At 39.7% G+C, this 22,112-nt stretch overlaps 1 non-coding gene across 1 annotated transcript; it reads right to left on the reverse strand.

Moving 5' to 3' along the window:
* Positions 1-9,457: 9,457 nt before the first annotated feature.
* On the reverse strand, positions 9,458-9,564 carry LOC127124400 (small nucleolar RNA R71). The gene has a single exon (XR_007803899.1). It is a non-coding gene; the product is annotated as a small nucleolar RNA R71 (small nucleolar RNA).
* Positions 9,565-22,112: the final 12,548 nt, after the last annotated feature.

Here is a 22,112-nt window from a genome sequence, read left to right on the forward strand (position 1 = left end):
CTACTCAAAGATGAGCGGAGATCTTAGCAAGATATGGAGGCTAGGGCAAGTTGTGGGTGAGTTGGCATTGCTTAACAAGGAAAAAAGTATGCACATTAGGAAAAAATGTGTGGTGCGTCTAAGGAGCCTACCTTTTCCAAACCAATAAATAGGGGTGTCATTTTCAATTCAAAAAAAGTTTTAGTGGATTCAAGGTAGTATAGAAATAAAGCAGGTTCACCTTAAATCTTAATAGAAGAGAATAAGGAGACGAAGATTAAAGGCGGAAGTGTTGCTCATAGAATCGTTGCAGATGTTGTTCACACTCTTTATTCTAGGACTTAACTGTAAATCTACAACGAGTAAGTTTAGTTAATTCTATTTTGTTAGGATTAGGTGTAGTCAGCATTATGCTCATGTATTAATTATGTTTATGGAGTATTATGTAATTTTACTTTAGCTAATATATTGATGATTCTACCGTCATAATTCTTGTATTAGCTACCTAAAACATGTTTTCATGGTATGATATGACATATAAGAGGTATTGGTCATTAATAGATCCAAGTCTCTATTTGTTGGATGCTAAAGGCTAGAGATAGAGTTACATTTGATATCTGCACGAATAACGATATTGGAGAAAGAGTGTATTGATATTTTCATTCACTGTTGAAACTTAATTTTGTTGTATTAGTCAATAGGGTGGGAGATCATCTATTAGGTAATATAAATGATCTCACCTCGTTGACTCATAGATGAGTTGTGATGAAAGCAACAGGTGGGTTGCTAATAGCTAAGTCAGAGAGCATATTACGAACTAATGGTTATACGTAAGGATAAGGATGATGAAATCTAACCTCAAAAAGTTTTCTCACTGTTAACACCGAGATCTCAATTGATTTTATGTCATTTAGAATTATACGTAAGGATCAAACAATAAATCTAAATAACCATTCTTTTAGAATTGTAAAAACTAGTGAATGTTATTCAAAACACAACCCGTCTTAGTTGATACGATAATTTACGTTCTTGCTTTCTAGCATTACTACAAAATGGCGCTATTGTCGGGGACTTACGTTAGTTTCTCAAGACACTACAAAAGCTTTTATCATTTTATGTTTTCTAATTATATCTGTATATTTTATTTGTATTCACTAACCTATTAATCATATTAGTTTGATTTTTAATTACTTGTTTATGTAAGGAAAGGATTCGGCATAATAACTTTTGTTCAATCTTGAAATCGAAAGAACGACACATAAGAACATAAAGTAAATGATGCAAACTAAGTTGCAAGATCTAGATGACTCTTTTGTTTCAAAATAAGAAATCGTGGTTGATATGGATAACGACAACAATGAGAAAAACAAAAACAACAACAATAATAACAAAAATGCAAACAATGAAAACAACGAAAACAATGTTGGCGGCATGCGATGCACAACGGTCTAAGACATCTGGCACACATAGCAAGACCATAAAGGAATTCATGTCAAATAGAAATGAAAAGGGGATTGTGTAGCGGTAAATTTTTTGAGATTAAGCTATTGATTAACTTAACTCACAAAGCAAGAGTCGAGACCGCACTTTTATTGTTCCCAAAGGAAAAAGGGAAAAAGTACAAACACAACGCAAAGAAGTTTTAAAACAAAACTAATAAAAAGAGATAAGGGTCCGGGGGTTGGTTATGCAAAGGGAAGATATTAGCATCCTAGACATATATAGTACTCTATAGGAACCTCTTTGAAAATTTATACATGTTTGCTTAAAAAGAAATGATGTTGTTTGCAAAAGATTGGAGAGATGGGAAAATAAATGCTTTTTACAATTTTGTGTTTGTGAAGACTTTTGGAGTGTCATGCCTACATACCAAAAAACTGAAATGGAGGATCAAAACCTCGTAGTTTGTGGTAAAAATTACAAAAATTTATTTGTTTTTTATTTTTTTAATGAAAAGATGTTTTTTTACTTTTAGGAGAATACTCAACTAGTCACCCACATGTACGAGAACTTTGCATCACCATGAGAAGGGCTCAAACTTGGATAAAGATCAACAAGTATGCCACTAGATATCTTAGATGGAAAATATTTATCAAATAGGAGATTTATATCTCAACTATGGAAATGACTCATGTCTAAACTTTGAGAAAAGTTTTAGAAGAAAAAGTGCACAAAAGGCACAAAATAGTTTGAATGAGTTCATGCATTTTTTTAAGTCTTTTTTAAATTGGTCTAAATATGCTTAAGATGGATTAACGTCTATTAAGAATTTTTTTAAAAAAATCATATGACAAAAGTCAAGGTTTATTGAGAAAGTGATTCAAGAAAGTTTTTGAAAAGAGAGAAGAGATTTTGAAAATTAAGGAAGGAGGGGAGAAGAAGAGACTATCCTAGAGCATGAAGTGAAAGCTAGGAAGGAAAGATCTAACCAAGAGATAGAAAGCTTTATGACATAAGTCAAGCAAGAATTCCCTCCTTTGGATTAAGCCTCAAGCAATCTAAATGAGCAAAGAATAGTCATGTATCAGATGGAATCAAACTAATCAAATTAAGTCTTTACAAAGAGGTCCAAAGTCAAAGGTGCTAGATGGATCCCAATGTCTCAAATCACAGACTCCCAAAGCAATCAAGATCTTAGTCCTAAGTCAATAACTCCACACCAATGCTAAGGATAGTAACCACCAGTCCATGAATCAAGAGGATCAATTCCTTTTTAGGTATTTCCTTTATTAATGTCTTTTTACAAGGAAGTGAAAGTCCAAATGGACAAAGAACCAATAACACAAGTACAAATAATATGATGTGAGATGTTAAAAATAAAGCATAAAGTAAATGATAAAAGAGTAAAGAGCATAAGGTAAATGACATTAAAGTAAAGTCAATGTAAGTATATGTTAGTAAATGCTAGTGATTAAATTGAAAGATGGTTTTGTCATCTTTTGAAGAACACTCAACTATTCACCCACAAGTATGAAAATATGAACCTCTACATCACTTATGAGAAGGGATCCAACTTGGATAAAATCAACAAGTATGCCGCTAACTCTCATAAATGAAAATGATGTAATATTTTCACAGAATACCATGAGGAGTAGGAGACTTATAATCTCACTTATAAAAATGACTTACTTTCGGGAAAAATTTAGCGCTATGTTAAGCAATCGTAATTTGACTTATGTAGAAGTCACGACTATCTAATCAATAGTAATGTTTGTGTTAATATATGCTAGAGACATGATATGTAAATCACTCTCCTAAAGCCATGTCACACAAAAAGAAAAGAGGATGGATCAAGCACAAAGGCTATGAGGACGGTCCATTACTTCAATCCATACTTCATAGTTCTTAGGATAAACTTATGCATCAATCCAACGTACCTTAAATGATCTGTAGCGGTAAATTCATGACCATCAAGCTATGGATAAACTTAACATCAATTAAACCAAAGTCGCCACCGCACTTTTACTATTTCCAAGGGAAAAGGGAAAAGTACGAACAAAACCCAAAGATAAGAAGTTTTCAAATCAAAACTAATAAAATTCCAGAGATTACAGGTAAGGGGGTTGGTGTAGCCAGAAATTCATGATCATCGAGCTATTGACAAGCTAGAGATCAACTAACAAGAGTCGCCACCGCGCTTTTATTGCTTCCAAGGGAAAAGGGAAAAAGTACGAACAAAACCCAATAAGTAAGAAGTTTTCAAATAAAAACTAATAAAAGTCAGAGATCACAGGTAAGGGGGTTGATTATACAGAGGGAAGGTGTTAGCACCCAAAGTGTCGTAGGTACTCCTAGGGAGCCCTTTTTGTGTGCATATATATTTTGTACAAAGTGATGTTTACAAACAAATAAAATGGGGGGATGAGAAAAGAATTCATTAATTATATTTTTGTGTTTGACAAGACCTTCGGTCTTGTGCCTACGTACCAACATAAAAATGAGGGATCAAAACCTCGTAGTTCATGCTATAAATTTCAAAATGAGTGTGTTAGTTTTAATAAAATTTAAGCTTGAAAGGCACAAAGGCCTAAAACTGGTTTGAATGAGTTAGTTCTTTTTGGATTTTTTGAAAGTTTAAGTCAAGTATTGTTAAGTTCATTTACATGCTTGATTTAAGAAGATAAGTTTGAAAATGCCATGGCATAAGGCCAAAGTTTCTACCTTTTTGCAAAAGTGGTCAAAGTTTAGAACAAAAATAGTTCATACAAAGAAGATTTTGAAAATGGAGGGAGAGATTTTGAAATTGAAGAAATGGGGAGAAGATGAAGAGACTACCCTATGCACAAAGTTTAAAATTTTAAAGTTGAAAAGATCTGACCAAATGTGTAGCAATCCAATAGACAAGTATGTCAATAGAAACCCAAAATTCGTTTGAACTTTTTAGAATCAAGCAACACACAAATGCACAATTATATAAATCAAGAAGAGCAAAGGCGTCAAATAAAGATGGCCTCATCCAAAATTATCCACTTCATGATCTTCTTCAAAATAGCCCATGCAACAGATGAATTTCACAAGTCACAGGTTCAAAATAACAGCTTCACAATGGTCAATGTTGCAGAAGAATCTGGAGATATCTTGAATGATGTATCAGATGGGTTTCAAATTGAAAGCACTTGGTTCTTCAACAAATTGGCATTGGCCAAGTCCATTAGCAAAGGAATGTTGGCTAAGTTCTAAGTCCAATTGGGCAAGATCAAACCAACAGTCCACTCAAAAGTCTTTTAGGGTTTTTGTTATTATTATGTGCATTATGATAACGCGAAAACACATCAGATATTTGCCTTGATTTACACTCAAAGATCATATCATTTTAATTAATATCCTGATTATTCCACAAGTATTCGAGTTATTTTTGCAGGTATTTAAATCTCCATGCATTACTGAGCAAAATGAAGAAAAGGAAGAAGAAGAAGAAGAAGAAACAGATGAGAAAGCACAGGAAAAAGCAGAAAACCAGAATGCAGAATTTATTGATGTGACGACCGTCACAGATTCATGACGACCGTCACGACCCAGCCTGTGACAACCGTCACAGGCCCATGACGTGCATAAATTCCCTCCAACAATCTGCATTTTGAAACATATAATCACAGGCACCCAAACGTGCATAAATTCCCTCCAACAACTTGACTCTCACGAATTCCTCATTCAAACCAAGTCTTCCTTAAAAATCTCAACTACCAAGACCTAAAGGAGCACTATATAAAGGACCAAAGTGGGAAAAATTGGAGACGCCTACATTTACACTTACGCTCTGCAATTAATTTTTACAGCTTTCTAGCTTTTTAGTTATTTTCTTTTCAGCAACTTTATTTCCGTTGCCTTAATTCATTCGACATTTCTTTTTAGAATTTCCTTTTCTCCTTTCCTTTCTGTTTTCCAATTAGCCATAGTGGTAGTTTCCTACACCGGGGATCTACTACACTTTATTTAATTTTAGTAAGCCATTTGTATTGAAGAAGTAAAAGCCTACCGACTTGTGGAGGACTACTCAAGTACTCCGAGATTCGCTATACTCTATTACTTCGATTGCCAGGTTTTTATTGAATTATTATTATTATTGCCCAATTATTATTATAATTATGTTTTCCACAATGTTGATCTGTTTATGCTCTGTGTTTACCTTGTTTAACATGTCCGGCTAAATTACTGGTATCGGTATGTAGCAATTTAATTAGATGGGATTTAATAATAATCGGTGAAAACTCTTTTTCTCAAACAATCTTTTAGGCTAAAGTTTTTAATTTAAATTTAACTAACTTTTTCACAAAAGCGTGAGAAGCTATTTAATAGGATTTTGCCACGAGAGTGAGAAATTAACTAAGGTGAGAACCAACAATCGCGAGAGCGTGAGGCTCGAGCTGGATAGTAAAAATTAGGCATTGAGTTTAAAAATAGCGAGAGCACTTTAAAAGCAATTAGAACTTATTTATTTTTAAAAAGTAATTTTAACTTCAAATGGGACAGCGAGAGCGTACATTCTGACTTAAAGCTATAGGCCGAATCAACAATCACGAGAGTGTGAGATAAAGCTTTTTAAATAAATATTTTCTACTGAGAGATATTTGGCATTTAAACTATTCATCGGTGACTTATCGAATCCCTGACAATCAATGTGCTGCATACTGATTCCTTCCATCAATTCTTTCTTAAAACGAAATTCCCCTTAGATTTAATATTCTGCACCCGAACTTCTACTAATCATTTCCTTAGCTAAACATAGTGACGTTAGTAAGACTAGTTTGACCATAGGTCCCTATGGGATCGATATCTTTTAAAACTAAAGCGTCTGGACTGTGCACTTGCAGTCAAGTACCCGACATACTATATTTTATACATAGCCAGATCAAGCATCAAGTTTTTGGCGCCGTTACCGGGGACCTGTTTTAGTCGAATAGTGCGATTCTTTCGTTGCACGGTATAGACTAAGGTAAAAACAAAAACTAATCTTCTCACCCTTATTTCCCTGATTGTATGCCAAGTACTCGCTCACAAGGCGATAACTTAGCACCACCAATCCTAGAATTAGAGCATTTCTTATACGTAAGACGCCGAATACACGAATATCAACAAAAGTATGATATTCCCGATATCTTCTCTCCGCCTAAACCAGAAGAAAACCAACCATGGTGTAACACCCCAAAATTTTCCCTCCTCATTCATGCATGCATTTTTTAGGTCATTTAACATTTCATATTGCATTTCGTCATGTCAATCAGAATCAGATCCTAAAAGCTTGAACATCATTCGAGACACTCTGCGGGTTCTATCCAGGTGATCAGTCAACACAAGGAAACGACTTGAGTTACTTCCAACAGGTTCAAATGGGGTCTATTCATCATTCAGAACGCTAACCTTGAAGGAGCAAAAAATCTGTTCCTGAGCTGTCATGCTCGCTAGGCGAGCAGCATGGTTTGCTTAGCGAAAGGAACTGTCATGCTCGCTAGGCGAGCAAATCCTTCGCTAGGCAAAGACCACGCATTTCAGAATATAACAGAAAAGTGTTGGGCTTGAGTTGCCTTCATTTTGAGCCCACAAAGCCACCAATATTAGACTATAAATACTAGAGTTTCATTGAGACAAAACACTGGAGAAAAAGAGGAGAAAAAAGAGAAAAGAGAAGGGAAACCTACGAACTAATCTGCAGCAACCTCCAGGCAGCTCTGAAAAGTTCACTCTGACTCACACACTTTCTCACCTCCATCTCACGCAAACCCTAACATTGCTCTGCAAACCCAAGGGTGCAATTAATTTTCGTTTGATCTCTCCAATCAGGTTTGCCCTTATACCCATTACTCTATGCTTTCCATTTGAATACTCTGAATGTATGAGGCATTATCGTGAGGTTTTGCCCACGGGTTTAGATATGCATGAATGTGTAAAACAATGCCTGGAATGTTTGATCACTTAATTTATGGAAGGGATACCATAGGGTTTGGAGTCCCTAAAATCGTACTGTTACCAACGGGAAATCCAGAACCCGTAGGCGTTCGCTAGCACCATCGCTAGGCGAGCCTATAGCGAGGCTTCGCTAAGCCTTCGCTAAGCGACGCAGCAGCGATCGCGACAGCAGCTGTTTTTCTGTTTTCTCTAACCTGTTTTGTGTTTGCCATGGCATTGTTTTCTCCTGATTCCATCCTGTTACTCTAACCTGTTTGTTGAGTTTTTGTGAGGGCTCACATACTCTTGCAGGGATAGCTTTCTTGGTATTCCACTTTATTTGTGGGATATCACCTAGAGGTTTATTCCGATTACCTGTACTGACCGCCTTTCTTTGATGGTCCAGCTTGAGAGATCTCTGGGTTTCTTACTTCTTTAGCCGTTATTACTTCGGATCTTTATCCGTACGGTAGACCTCTTAATCCCTTTATCTTTCCCGTATTTTACCGTTTTCTTAGTTGGAAGACCTCGATAGGAGGCAATGTTTTCTTTTGTTTGTTTACTTTTGTGCCCAAAGACCTCCAAGCAGAGGCAATTGGTGGATAAAAGGGATTAGCAATCAATCCCCCGTTATTCAGTGCATTGTTCTTTAAGATCACACTACGTGTCGATGCTTCAGAACAAAAGCCCAAGATCTTTTGTCCGGTTGGTCAGTGGAGAGGGTTCCATCTTTCTGAACCCCCACGCCTTGTCATGAGCTCGCCATGTCCAGGGTTAAGAGCTATGAGGTCTCATCCTCATTACCCTTTTGATCTGCTCACCCTGACGTTCAATGTTAGTGGTTAAGAGCCCATTTGATTACCTTTCCATGGCTTGTTTGTCGAGGTTGATATGACCCCTCTTGACTAAAGCCCTACCCCTATGTGTTTGAGCCCCTTTGTTGGCGTGTTTACTTTATGCATGTTTGTTTTGTATGGTGTGATCGTCTCCCCATAGGTTTGCTAGGCTTCGTATAGTCTCCCGTTTGCATGTCTATTAAGGTAGCGCGGTTCCTTCGTCTAGGACTGCCCTTTTGCATGAGCATCCCTAAAACACCAACAACTCATTGATTTTTCTTCTCCTAAGAACACGTTTACTCCTTCTACTACAGGCAAGTAAGTCTCCAAAGGTCGAGTATCCGGTAGATTGCGTAGTAACGTCGTTCACCCCAAAACATAACCCTTACCCCGTAGTTAGCCGAACTACGGCTTGCTCTGATTCTCATTCCAGATGAGATATGTAGGCATAAGATGTGACGTCTTAGCGAGCACACACTCCCCCCTAAACCATAGGTAGCCGAGCTACGAAGACTCTGATTCTCATATTCAGATGGGATACGTATGCAGTGGATGCTACATCCGTGCAAGTCATTTCCTTTTGACCCTTTTTTTTAGTAAATAGTACATTAGATAACCCACACCCTTTAGACAAGAACTATAAGAGTGGATCCCGTAGAGTACTACGGATACGTAGGGGTGCTAATACCTTCCCTTCGCATAATCGACTCCCGAACCCAAGATTTGGTTGCGAGACCTTGTCTTTTCCTTTCCTTTTTCCAGGTTTACTTCGAGCGTTTCCTTTCCCTCCTTTGGGATAAATAACGCACGGTGGCGACTCTTCTGTCTTTCCTTTTTCGCCGAATGTTTTTTTCGCAGGTAGGTTGCGACACATGGGTGAAGAAGGACCACATAATCGTCCTCTTAAATTCTACACTACCCCGTCCCAACAAGAACCTCACAACAGCATTGCTGCCCCCGCTATCAATCGAAACGATTTCAAGCTGAAACCCTCACTATTATCATCCGTCCAACAACATCAATTTGCTGGAAATCCTACGGACGATCCTAATGAACACCTAACCAAGTTTGTGCGGTACGCAGATACTGTAAAGGCGAATGGTGTATCTCAAGATGTGATAAGATTGCGCCTCTTTCCTTTCTCACTAAGAGACAGAGCTTGGGCTTGGTTGCAATCCTTGCCCTCCAACTCCGTTATAACATGGGAAGAACTGAAGAACGTTTTCTTATCCTGATATTTTCCGCCGAGCAAAACTGCTATCCTGAGAGCTCAAATCAACGGATTCAGTCAAAAAGATGTGGAATCTCTCTACGAAGCGTGGGAGAGATACAAGGACATGATGAGGATATGTCCATATCACGGTCTCGAAGACTGGGTGATCATTCACACATTTTACAATGGGCTTCTATATAACACAAGACTGACAGTAGACGCTGCCGCGGGCGGTGCACTTATGGACAAGCCATACAACGAAGCCTATCAACTCATTGAAAACATGGCCCAAAACCATTGCCAATGGGGAGGTGAAAGAACTCCAGTGGAAAAGTCCCAGACAAAGGGTGGAATGTACGAAATCAGTAGCCTTGACCATGTTCATGCCAAGGTAGATGCCATTGTTCAAAAATTAGATAACTTGGCCATACCACCCGCAGCCACCGTGGCTGCTGTAACTCCAAACTGTGAGTTATGTGGAAACCCTGGACACACTGCACAAGAATGTCAAATATTAGCAAGAGTCACAATCGATCAAGTGAATTACACACAAGGAAATCCCTATTCGAATACCTACAACCCAGGTTGGAAAAACCATCCTAATTTCTCGTATAAGAATAACAATGCCCTGTATGCACCTGGCCAAGCACCAGCTATAACGCCTGGATATCAAAAGCCACCTAATAATGGTCTTAACATGCCTAGGAAGTCGAATCTCGAATTAATGATGGAAAGCTTCATAGCTACCCAAGTTCAAACAAACAAAGACTTCTTGAAATAAAACATACATACTAGCGAGCAACTCAAACAACTAGCGAGCAAAGTAGACGCCTTAGCCACCCATAATAAAATGATTGAAACATATATTTCACAAGTGGCTCAACATCAAGCATCTACAACTGCTTCAGCTGGAACATTTCCTGGACAACCGCAACCTAATCTAAAGGGACATGCAAATGTCGTTATACTGAGGAGTGGAAAAGAAGTAGACGGATCCGTAGATCCAAGACTCCAAAACCCTACCATGTACCAAAAACCAGATGAAACCTCAACTGAGCAGGTGAATGAACCAAAGGAAACAGAAGATAATACCCAAGAGGCCGAAGAGAAAGAAAAACCTTAGGTTCCTCCACCTCCTTATAAACCACCCGTTCCGTATCCCCAAAGACTTAAAAGTTCTAAAACTGCGAGTCAATTTAGGAGATTTGTTGAACTTCTGAAGCAACTAAACATTACAATACCCTTTACAGAAGCCATCACACAAATGCCCTCATATGCCAAATTTCTTAAGGAGTTCCTATCCAATAAGAAAAAGATTGAGGATGACGAAACAATTACACTTACTGCAGAGTGTAGCGCAATAATCTAGAATAACATGCCTCCAAAACTAAAAGACCCAGGTAATTTTTCCATACCCTGCGTCATTGGAAAATTCGTCATAGACAAAGCTCTATGCGATCTAGGAGCCAGCATTAGTGTAATGCCCTTAACCATCTACAAAACGATCAGTATGGGAGAATTAAGACCGACCAAGATGTCTGTTCAATTAGCTGACCGCTCAATCAAATATCCTGTTGGTATACTAGAGAATGTCCCCGTACGTGTAGGATAGTTTTACATTCCTACGGACTTCATAATCATGGACATCAAAGAAGATGCCAGTACACCTATCATATTAGGAAGGCCATTCTTGGCTACCGTCGGAGCCATAATAGACGTAAAGAGAGGTAAGCTGATATTCAAAGTTGTGACCAAGAAAGGGGGTGTTATAGTTGTTAAGAACGAGAAGGGTGAGTCCATAGCACAGAGAGTTGTGACCGAAAGTAGAATGTGCATTGACTATAGAAAACTAAACAAAGCCACTCGGAAAGATCATTTTCCTCTACCCTTCGTTGACCAAATGCTTGAACGATTGGCTAAGCATTCTCACTTTTTCTATCTAGACGGTTATTCAGGATTCTTTCAAATCCCAATCCATCCTGACGACCAAGAAAAGACTACCTTCACATTCCCTTATGGTATATTCGCCTACCGACGAATGCCATTTGGATTATGTAACGCTCCCGCAACATTTCAAATATGCATGATGGTAATCTTCGCCGATTTTATAGACAACATCATGGAAGTCTTTATGGACGATTTTTTTGTTTGTGGGCAGAGTTTTGAAGGATGTCTATTAAACATTGAAATGGTACTCGAAAGATGCGTAAAGGTAAACCTCATTTTTGTTAGACTATGGCACGGATCTAGAAGGGGGGTTGAATAGATCCCAATTAAAATTTGAGTCGGCGCTACCAATTTAAAATTGGTTTTGAAAATTTGTTTTAAGTGCGGAAGCGGCCGAGGAAAAATATAGTCTAAAACGAACCGTTATTGGAAAACCGGATATGCGTCAAGCCTATGGATTAGAGATAATGTGAAATACGAATCACTACACTATTTGCACAATCAATGATTTGTTTCACTTACTAGGATTCCTAGTTCCAATGATTCAAATACCAAATTAAACTAGATACACACTTAAGATAATTTTGGTTTAGGCAAATTATCAAACACTTGGTGTGCGAAAACACTCCAAGTGATATTTGTGTTGAGTAAGTGATTCCAATTAATCTAGTACAATATTCTACTGTACTTAGGATTCAAAAAAAGAGTTTTAACCTCTTACTCAATTAATATCAGTTTGATAAAAGTGCTTATACTAAAATCACTTAATTTTTAAGCTGAAAATCAAATATGCAGAAAATTAAAGAAGACAAGGATTTGATGAGGCAGTTCCCCCGCCGTCCTCGCTTCGGGGTACGTCTGCCCTCAATTCTAAAACTAGAATTGAGATGATTTAATAGATATCACCTGTTGAATTTAACCGTTTATACAAGGATTGCAAGGCACATATACAACAGAACTCTCAAGATGTTGAATGTAGCTTCCACTCCTTGTTCCTTGATTCAAGATGAATCAAGCCCTTCGATTGTTGTTGCTAGACCTCCGATTCCAGCCCCTTTGTTGAATAACCTTCTGTTCTTCAAACCCTCGGCCCGTTTGATCTCAGCTACAACGTGTCGCATCACGCGAAAAACCGGCGGGAAAACAAGAACAACAGAGCCGCCACCGTGCGTTATTTATCCCAAAAGAGGGAAAGGAAACGCTCAGAGTAAACCTGGGAAAGAACATGGTCTCGCGACCAAAGAGAATGGGTTCGGGAGTCGGTTATGCGAAGGGAAGGTATTAGCACCCCTACGCATCCGTAGTACTCTACGGGATCCACGCACAAAAGGAAGGAATATTGGTTGCTAAACACTGCTCAAACTCACACACACTGGCTGAAAGAGACAAAAGAAACTGACTGAAACTGACTCGGCAGGACATCGTATCCTGGGCCTACTTAGTCTATCAGGCATAGACATCAGAGTCGAAGTAGTTCGGACCGGGGAAACGACACATGCTCGCTAGGATGTCGCATCCTATGCATACGTATCTTCTCGGACGAGAGAAGAATCAGAGCATTCGTAGCTCGGCTGACACGCACACAAACCAACACAGGCAAAGGCAAACGTGAAGCCTGAATGCCAATCACTGGACTTACATCAGCATCCGAACCAAAACGCACTCAAGAAGGCAAACATGGAGCCTGAATGCCAATCACTGGACTTATATCAGCATCCGAACCAAACACACGCACACTGGAACCCAAATGCCACTCGATGGACTTACATCAGCTTCCAAGCACACAACAAGACAAAACAAAGACACAGGCGACAAATGCTAAGGAGTCAGGCACTCGAGCCTAGCAACTGTCAAACAACACACACAAAAAAGAAAAAGGGCGCCCGGAGAGATCAGCTCAATCTCCTGCCTACATACTTCATCTGGTGTGAAGATCAGGGCGATGTAGTTCCCCTACGGAGGGATAAAGGACTAGCCTAACCAGATAACAGAGGGAGACACAACTAGGGAGACTACGACTCGAGCCTAGATGTTATCATGCAAGATCATCCCTAAGTTAAGGTTTCTAGCTAAATGGCACAAGGGCCAACCTATCCTAAGCATGGCTCACACAGGAAGCAAGCCACACACACACTTAACTTGCACAGGAAGCAAGCCAAGCAAAACCTAACTTGCACAGGAAGCAAGTCAAACAATCCTAACTTGCACAGGAAGCAAGTCAAACAATCCTAACTTGCACAGGAAGCAAGTCAAACAATCCTAACTTGCACAGGAAGCAAGTCAAACAATCCTAACTTGCACAGGAAGCAAGTCAAACAATCCTACAAGCACAGATAGCACACACTATACGCAAGCAAGTGGCTCAAACAAAGGTTAGGCACTGAGGCCAACTGGAATAGGGTCAAAGATTGCTCTTAACCTTGCCATTGAGGGGCTAAGGTGAAGCAGATGAAAGGATGAAGTGAGGATGAGACCTCACAGCTCTTATCCCTGGCCAGGGAGAGCTTAAGACAAGAATGTGTGGGTTCAGAAAGTAGGAACCCTTCTACACATTTGAAACTGACTCAACTGTACAATTGTACAGGATCTTGGGTTTGTATCTGCAATGCATCGACACAGTGGTGTGAGCAAAGCAGATGACACACTGAATAGCAGGGGATAGGTTGCTTATCCCTTGGGTTCTGCCAATTGCCTCTTCACTTAGGAGGTCTCTGACTCTATGCGAGGACAAAATTAAACAATCACAAACATTGCCTCTTAAGGAGGACTTCAGACAGTTGCCTGGCCAAGTAACAGGCCAGGTCTTCCAGACTACATGAAGTTAGGAAGTCATACCTCAATGCAAATTGCTTATACAAGCAAAGCAAAGCAAAAAGTTCACAAGGAACTAAGAGCAACTAAAGTACCTGAAATCAGTCAAGCACAGTTAGTATACAAGTTAGAGTTAAATCAAAATGAAACAGACATCAACCAGTCAACACAAGCTAGTGAATGTGCAAGGCACAAAGCTTAAAGCATGTGAGCCAAGCTACCTACAAGACAAAGAGGTTAGGCAATGATATTTAAGCAAGCTCAATCAAAAGAATTGGTCTCAATGGCCATTTGATGGTCGACCTGAAAACACAAGCTCAAAGGTGAGTAACAGGACCACTAGGGCAAGCCTAGGGTCAAAAGAGAATAAGAAAGTCAAAACAGCAAAGGATATCCAACCAAAGTCAAGTTCAAACATTTAAGAAACAAACCCAATTGGTTTCACATCCATATCAATCACTATCATCATTTCATGAGCAAATTAGGTCAAAGCATGGCATTTAGAAGCTCATAGAAGTCAACAGCAAGACTTGCATCAAAAGCAATCTAAACATTTTCCAAAAATCACCAAATAAATCATGATCAAACCTAACACATAGCATGGTAAGCATGTCAAATTTCATCCCATTTGGACAAGTGGAAGGCAGTCAATGAAAATCAGAAAGTCAAAGCAATTTTGAACATGCTCAAAGAAGTCAACCAAACATGCATCAACTTAGAAAAATCATAAATCAGAAATGGTGTATGATAAATGAATGGGACTAAAGCCATGGCAAATATGAGGATGTCTAGTTATCTCATGCAAAATTTCATGTCCATCTAATAAAGTATGAGAATTTCACAAATGAAATGGGAGCATGTGTCACACAAAGTCAACAATTGACTAGGCAGGGAAGAAAAATCTCAAACAAATAGAAAATAGTTCAATTAAATCCAGGAAAATTCACATGTAAACTAGACATACAAGAGTAGGTTCATGCAAAATTTCAATCCATTTGGAGGTCAAGCAGCAGGGCAATGAAAATCATGAAGTTGGTCATCAATGGTGTGACACAAATTGTCACACCCTAATTCAAAAAATCATATCTCACAAACCACAAATGATAAATTCACAAACTCTACACCAAAATCACCATGAGTGTGTCTAGTTTAAGCACAAAAAATTTGGAAACCATTGGATACATTCTCATCATTTCACAATTGATTTGGCAAAGTGTACAAAATCTGGTCACATGTCACAAACCCTAAGGCCATAAAAAAAAACCACTCATCCAAAAATTCTGGAAAAATAATGATAAAAAAGTAGAGATCATGATGAACACAACACAAAAAATCCCATTGAATTTGGATCAAAAATGAGCAAGTTATGATTTTTGGAAGATTGGCTATAAAATGTGAAATAAAAATGAAATAAATGGAGCAAGAATGGCAAAGTTGTAATATCATGACTCACTTAACCAAACACAGTCGTTTTGGGCACAGAACGAAATGTTTTGATTGGATGAGGGAGTTTAAACCAGGCAGCACGAAAATGGGGAAAAATCTGGGAAATTCAAAGCTAGGGTTTCATGAACAGTGGCATCCCAAATCGTGATTTTCAAACTTGCCTAAAAATTGCAATTGGCTATACCATTGTGATCATCAAACAACATACAACATGAGTCCAACATTGGTTTTCATTAAATCAAGCTAGGCAAAGAGAAATAGGTAAGACAAGTTTGGATCATCAATGTTCATTTCAAAATATCTCAACCATTACTTGACCATTCTTAAAACTACAACCATCCATGAAATCAGCATCAAAAGATCTACATTAAGCATGCATCAATTTGTCAAAATAGGGAGGTTGAAAATTTACCAATTTTGAAGCAGAATGAGAAACAGTGGTTGTTTGGTCCTTCTAGCCTGGAACAGATGCTCTTTAGGTCTTCAAGTGATGAGTGTTTGAAGTGCTTTGCTTATTGATGCTTGAAATGGAGGGATACGAGTGCTGTTATGGAAATTGCTTTGAGGAAAAAAACCAATTGCTCCAAAGCTGCTTGCAGGTATGAGAAGGCAATTGTAATCAGTTCAAAATGATGCTTAGACTGTGTTTTAGGATGAGTATGAATCAATGAAATTGGTTTGTTCTGGCTGCAAGTAGTGACTGCTACTGGTTTCTCTCTTGACAGAAAATGATATTGAGGTTTGGCTATGTTGTTGGATGTTGCTGCTGCTGCAATTTGTGCAAAAACTGTAGCTGCAATTGTTGCTCCGAGGTGTTTTGTTGAGACATTTGAGCCACTGGATGATTTGGTGTCACCCTCTGTTGCTGGCTTTGTTGCAACACCTGCGAATGGAGATTGTTGTAACTGTGTCTGTTGTAACTTTGATGCTTTTTGACAGAAAACCAGAAGTGCAAAGCCAGGATCAGGTTTTAGAGGGTGTGACCAATGGCCTTTGGCTGCTGTTTGGCAATGATGAGAAATTGGGATGAACAAAATGCTATGGTTGGCAAGGCAAGATTGGTTTGTTATGTTTGGACAGAAAAATGGGGAATCAAATAGCAAGGTGTGATTTGGGAGGGTGTATGAGGTTGGTTATGTCTTTTTGTTAGGTTGGTCTATGGCAGATTGCATGCCATGTTAGCAAGGCAAAGGTTGAAAAATGAGTGAAGGTCCTTGTGGTATGCTGCTTGTGGCAGGTTTTTTTTGAGAAATAATGCAGGGCTCAGTTTTGGTTGGAAGCTTAGACAGATGGGAGGAATAGCCAAAAGCAGCAAAATGGTTTTAGAGAGTGTATGATGTTGGTCATGTTTTGTTGGTTAGCAGGGTGCAAAGCTTCAGGTTTGGTTTATGCCAGGTTTTGGTGCTATTGTGTCTTGGACAGAAAAATGCAAATGGCAAGGTGGGAGGCTTTTGTTGGTCTGCTATGTGATGTTTGAAACCATTGTGTTTTGGACAGAAAAATAGCCAAGTGAGCAAGGGCTTTGGTTGGAAAATAAGTGAAGGTTGTTTGTGGTATGCTGCTTGTGTTTGGACAAAGTGAAGGAGATGCCAAGGCCAAGGGTCAAATGCAGGGTTTTAGTGCTGCTGTAGGCAATTGATTTTACTGCAGTTGGATGGTGGCTGGCAAGGTAAGGCAAGGCTTAGGTTTTAAAACACAAGGCAAGGCCCAGTTTGAAGGAGGTTTTTGGGTGAGTGAGTTAAATCCAATGCCTTGTTATGTGTTGGCTGCTGTTGCTGTTTTTCATAGCAGCAAAATAGTGAGGAACCATGTGCAAGGCAAGGCAAGGTTGGGTTTGGTTATGTTGGATTGTTGGCTAGCTGCTCCATGACAGAAAATGAGGGGAGATATGGTGTTAAGCAAAAGCCAAGTTTTGTTGGAAGTTTAGACCGAAAATTGGAAAAATGGCCAAAGTCATTTTTCAATGAATGAAGTTCTCCTCGTTTTTGCTGTCCAATGTCGTTTTTTGTGCCTGCTATTAGGATTGGTTTTGACAGAAAAATGATGATCAAAGTCTGCTGGACAGTACAAGGCATGGTATGGTTTTTCTGTCCTTTTTGAAACTCTTTTGACAGCTCTTTTAAATGCAACAGCAGGGTGAGATTTTTGAGAGAGTGAACCATGCTTCTTCTGCTGTCAAATGTGGTTTTGGTCTGCTATTAGGGGCTGGTCATGACAGAAAATGATGATGATTCTGCTGTCATGGTACAAAGCATGGTTTGGATATGTGGGATATGGTGAAACTTGTACTTTCTTTCCAAATCCCAAGCAACTAGGTATGGCCATGTGTACTACATAATTTGACTTGGCAAACATATTTTAAATGATATTTCTGAACATATTCCAATGGCCAAGTGGTTAAAAGATGATTAAATCAAAAAGTCAACTCTTGGTCAAACTTGAATTTAAATGAGACAAGTCAAAAAATGCCATTTTGATTGGTGAAGTTTTGGCTCATGAAATTTATATTTTTGGAAAGAGGGGATCAAATGTGACTTGTAGGAAAAAACCCCACCAAAAATGGCCAAACGGTTTGAGAGATATGGCCTTTTGAAGTTCAAGATTTTCTGAAATCGATTCGATCATAACTTGCCAACCACACATGGGAATTGAGAGTTCTTGGACTTTTTGGAAATGGGAGAACAAGATCTTCAACTTTCATGTTGGACAAAAATTCATTTGAAGCTTGTATCATGATGTAAGTTTGAGGATCAAGACTTTCCATTTTTGGTAAGTTTCAGTTACAGGTCCAGTTTCCATTTTTGGAAATTTCTGATTTGGCTTCAAATTCTTCCATGATGGCGTTTGACATGATATATGAGGACTATTTGGACATGAATAAGATCTCCCAAACCATTTCCATTCATCAAATCACTGATTAAATGGACAGTTGACCAACAGTTGACTTTTAGGGTTTCTGGCTGACTGAACCTCTTCTGGTGAATTCCAAACCCTAATTCCTTGAGAGCTTGACTTCAAATGATGTCCCAAGACATATGAACTCTTGATTATTGATCATGGTGCCCAAATTCCACAAGAATGGCCACCATCCACTGCTTTGACTGACTGTTGACTGTCTAGGGTTTTTTGCCTGACTGTGCATGAACTGATGACCTCTGAGCCTTCAACCCTTGACTTGAACACTTCAAATGGACCTCCAAGTCATGTGAACTTGTTGGACAAACCCTAGGGCTTTGGCTCCTTGAGAATGGTGCTTGCTTGCTTGACTGACTGATCTCCTGACCAGTTTGACCTAATATCTTGATTGGCTTGCACTTGAGGCAAAAGAGGCAATGCAATGCTATGCAATGGACCATGATATGCTATGACCTAATATGAAAATGTATGTACAATGATAGGTGCAAATTTGAGGTGCTACAGCTGCCCCTATTCAATCAGCTGGGAACCCGAATGGATGAGAGCAACGGCTGTCAGACTTTCAGGGTAAACAGGGATTGAATACCAAGAACCGTAGAATTTGCACAATACCGGGATCCACCAATGGAGACGTCCGCTGGGATCTGATACTTATTACTGGGTATTTTTTTTTTATTTTATTTTTTTTTTTTTGTCTTCAGAGGGTACGGCCACATCCAGACATCACAGCGATGGTGAACGGGAACAACAATCACAACTAGATGCCAACGGACAACTAGAAAAAACTCAACGTTTATCGGGACCAACGGAGAGGTAACTAGACGTTATTGAATGACCGGAAGGGATACAACCATACGTCAACGGACGAAATGGGAAAAACTCAACGTTTACCAAGACCAACGGAGAGGTAAATCCACATGGGGACAGGTACAACTAGACGTCATAGGACGAATAGGAAAAATTCGACGTTTACAGACATCGAAAGATGATGTTTACAGACACCAAAAGGATCGACCAGACATTTACAGATGAATGGGAATACTCGACGTTTACAGACATCGAAAGATGATGTTTACAGACACCAAAAAGATTGACCAGACATTTACAGATGAATGGGAATACTCGACGTTTACAGACATCGAAAGATGATGTTTACAGACACCAAAAAGATCGACCAGACATTTACTGATGAATGGGAGGACTCGACGTTTACGGACATCGAAAGATGATGTTTACAGACACCAAAAAGATCGACCAGACATTTACAGATGAATGGGAAAACTCGACGTTTACAGACATCGAAAGATGATGTTTACAGACACCAAAAAGATCGACCAGACATTTACTGATGAATGGGAGGACTCGACGTTTACGGACATCGAAAGATGATGTTTACAGACACCAAAAAGATCGACCAGACATTTACAGATGAATGGGAAAACTCGACGTTTACAGACATCGAAAGATGATGTTTACAGACACCAAAAAGATCGACCAGACATTTACAGATGAATGGGAAAACTCGACGTTTACAGACATCGAAAGATGATGTTTACAGACACCAAAAAGATCGACCAGACATTTACTGATGAATGGGAAAACTCGACGTTTACAGACATCGAAAGATGATGTTTACAGACACCAAAAAGATCGACCAGACATTTACTGATGAATGGGAAAAAGAGAAATACAACCAAACGTCAACGGACGAATGGGAAAAACTCATCGTTTATCGAAACCAACGGAGAGGTAAATCCACACGGGGAGGGTACAACTAGACATCACCGGATGACTAGGAAAAACTCGACGTTTATCGACACCAACGGAGAGGAGTAATCTTCACCAGGGAAGGGATAACGATGTTACGAACATTGAAAGATGATGCTTACAGACATCAAAGAAAAACAGACACTTATGCACGACTGGGAATCACCGAAAGATGGTGTTTACCGACACCAAAGAATAACAGACACTTACGCATGACTGGGAAATCACCGAAAGATGGTGTTTACCGACACCAAAGAAATAACACACGCGGGTGCTGACGGGATACTGACATCCACAAGATGACAGGGCAAGGCTTGACACCTGCGGGGGGTCTCACTGGGGAGAAACAAACTTTCCTTCCACCAACGGATGAGGAAATGAACCTCTGTGGGGATTAATCCTGAACGCCATCAGGAGCAACTGTAGCAAACGTGCCGTACAGGTTGAACAAAAATCCGCCTCCGCCGGGGGTACGGTCTGATGGTTTTGAACACATGAATGCATATGTTTGAATTTTTCTATGGCGTAATGCTCCATATAAAAATGGAAATGCTACGCATTTTTCTGAAGATGCAATGATTACTATATGCCAAATGCAAATGAACCCTGGCTGGGGGAGCCAAACTGATCAAAAACTCCAACTCTGCGGGGAGACTCCTCTTGGGGAAATATTCTGCGGGAAATTCTGCTTGGGGAATGGCGAAGCGACTTCACTGGGAGGAAGACTCAGCCCATCTTCAGATAGGATAAACCTTGCTTTGGAGAATGTCTGCTACTCCGCTAGGGATAACCCACGCGATCCATAGGTAGAATCAACTCAGCTGGGGATGCAGATATCAGTCTACTACAGAAACCCGTCCAATCCACTGGTAGGATGAACTCTGCTGGAGATGTAGATGCTAACCACTAGGGACGACCCAACCAATCCATATGTAGGAGAATCACTGCTGGAGATGTATTTCATGAGACCCGCCCCACTCGGGGAACTTGCTGAGGAAAAACCACACCATTCTGCTGAGGAGAACGATCTTAGTGGAGAGAACAACCATAGTGGTGAGAGTAACAACTCTGTTGAGGATGATAACACGTCATATCATACTGGAGATGAATTCCCACAAACCTGCTTAGGATAAGCACTCACGGTCATACTGGAGATAACAGCATCACAAAACCAATTGTTGGGGAATACACCAACAGTCTACTGATAAACTCCACTAGGGGACTCCCGGGGAAAATAACTGCCAGGCGCTCAGCGGGGATTCTCAACTGGGGAAATCTGCAAGCATAGGCCTGCCGGGGAGAAGCAATCCTTAGATCTGCTGAGGAAAGAAGGTACTATCCACAGGTATCTCTGCAGGGGAAATAACTCTGATAGCTTCAATACTGGCTTGGGCTGGGGAGACGTCCTTCATCCTGAGAAACATTCTGCCCCTGCCCCTGCCGGGGACGTGATAACCTTCAGGCTTGCTGAGGAGACAACGATCTCGAATTTGCCAGGGAGATCACACCCTCAATCCTCTAGGGAAATACAGCTTGTTTGACAGGGATGTCGGTCGACTCGTCGAACACTGGTGTCCATCATCCACCCATAGTGTTGACCTTTCCACTTTTAAGAACTCCCAGACTCTTCTGGACTTTTCTGCTCCATCATCTTGTATTCCCAACTCGTCCGTACTTCACGGAAACCAAACTCCTGGGATTTATACATACTTTCCAATCATCAGACTTTGAAGAGTCTTCTTGATTAACTTTCCAGGATCGTCGTCGTAACTTTCATCGTCTTTTCACCGCTCAACTATCTGTTGCCCCTAATC

Source organism: Lathyrus oleraceus, chromosome 2 (assembly GCF_024323335.1).
Source record: "Lathyrus oleraceus cultivar Zhongwan6 chromosome 2, CAAS_Psat_ZW6_1.0, whole genome shotgun sequence".
Classification (NCBI taxonomy): domain Eukaryota; kingdom Viridiplantae; phylum Streptophyta; class Magnoliopsida; order Fabales; family Fabaceae; genus Lathyrus; species Lathyrus oleraceus.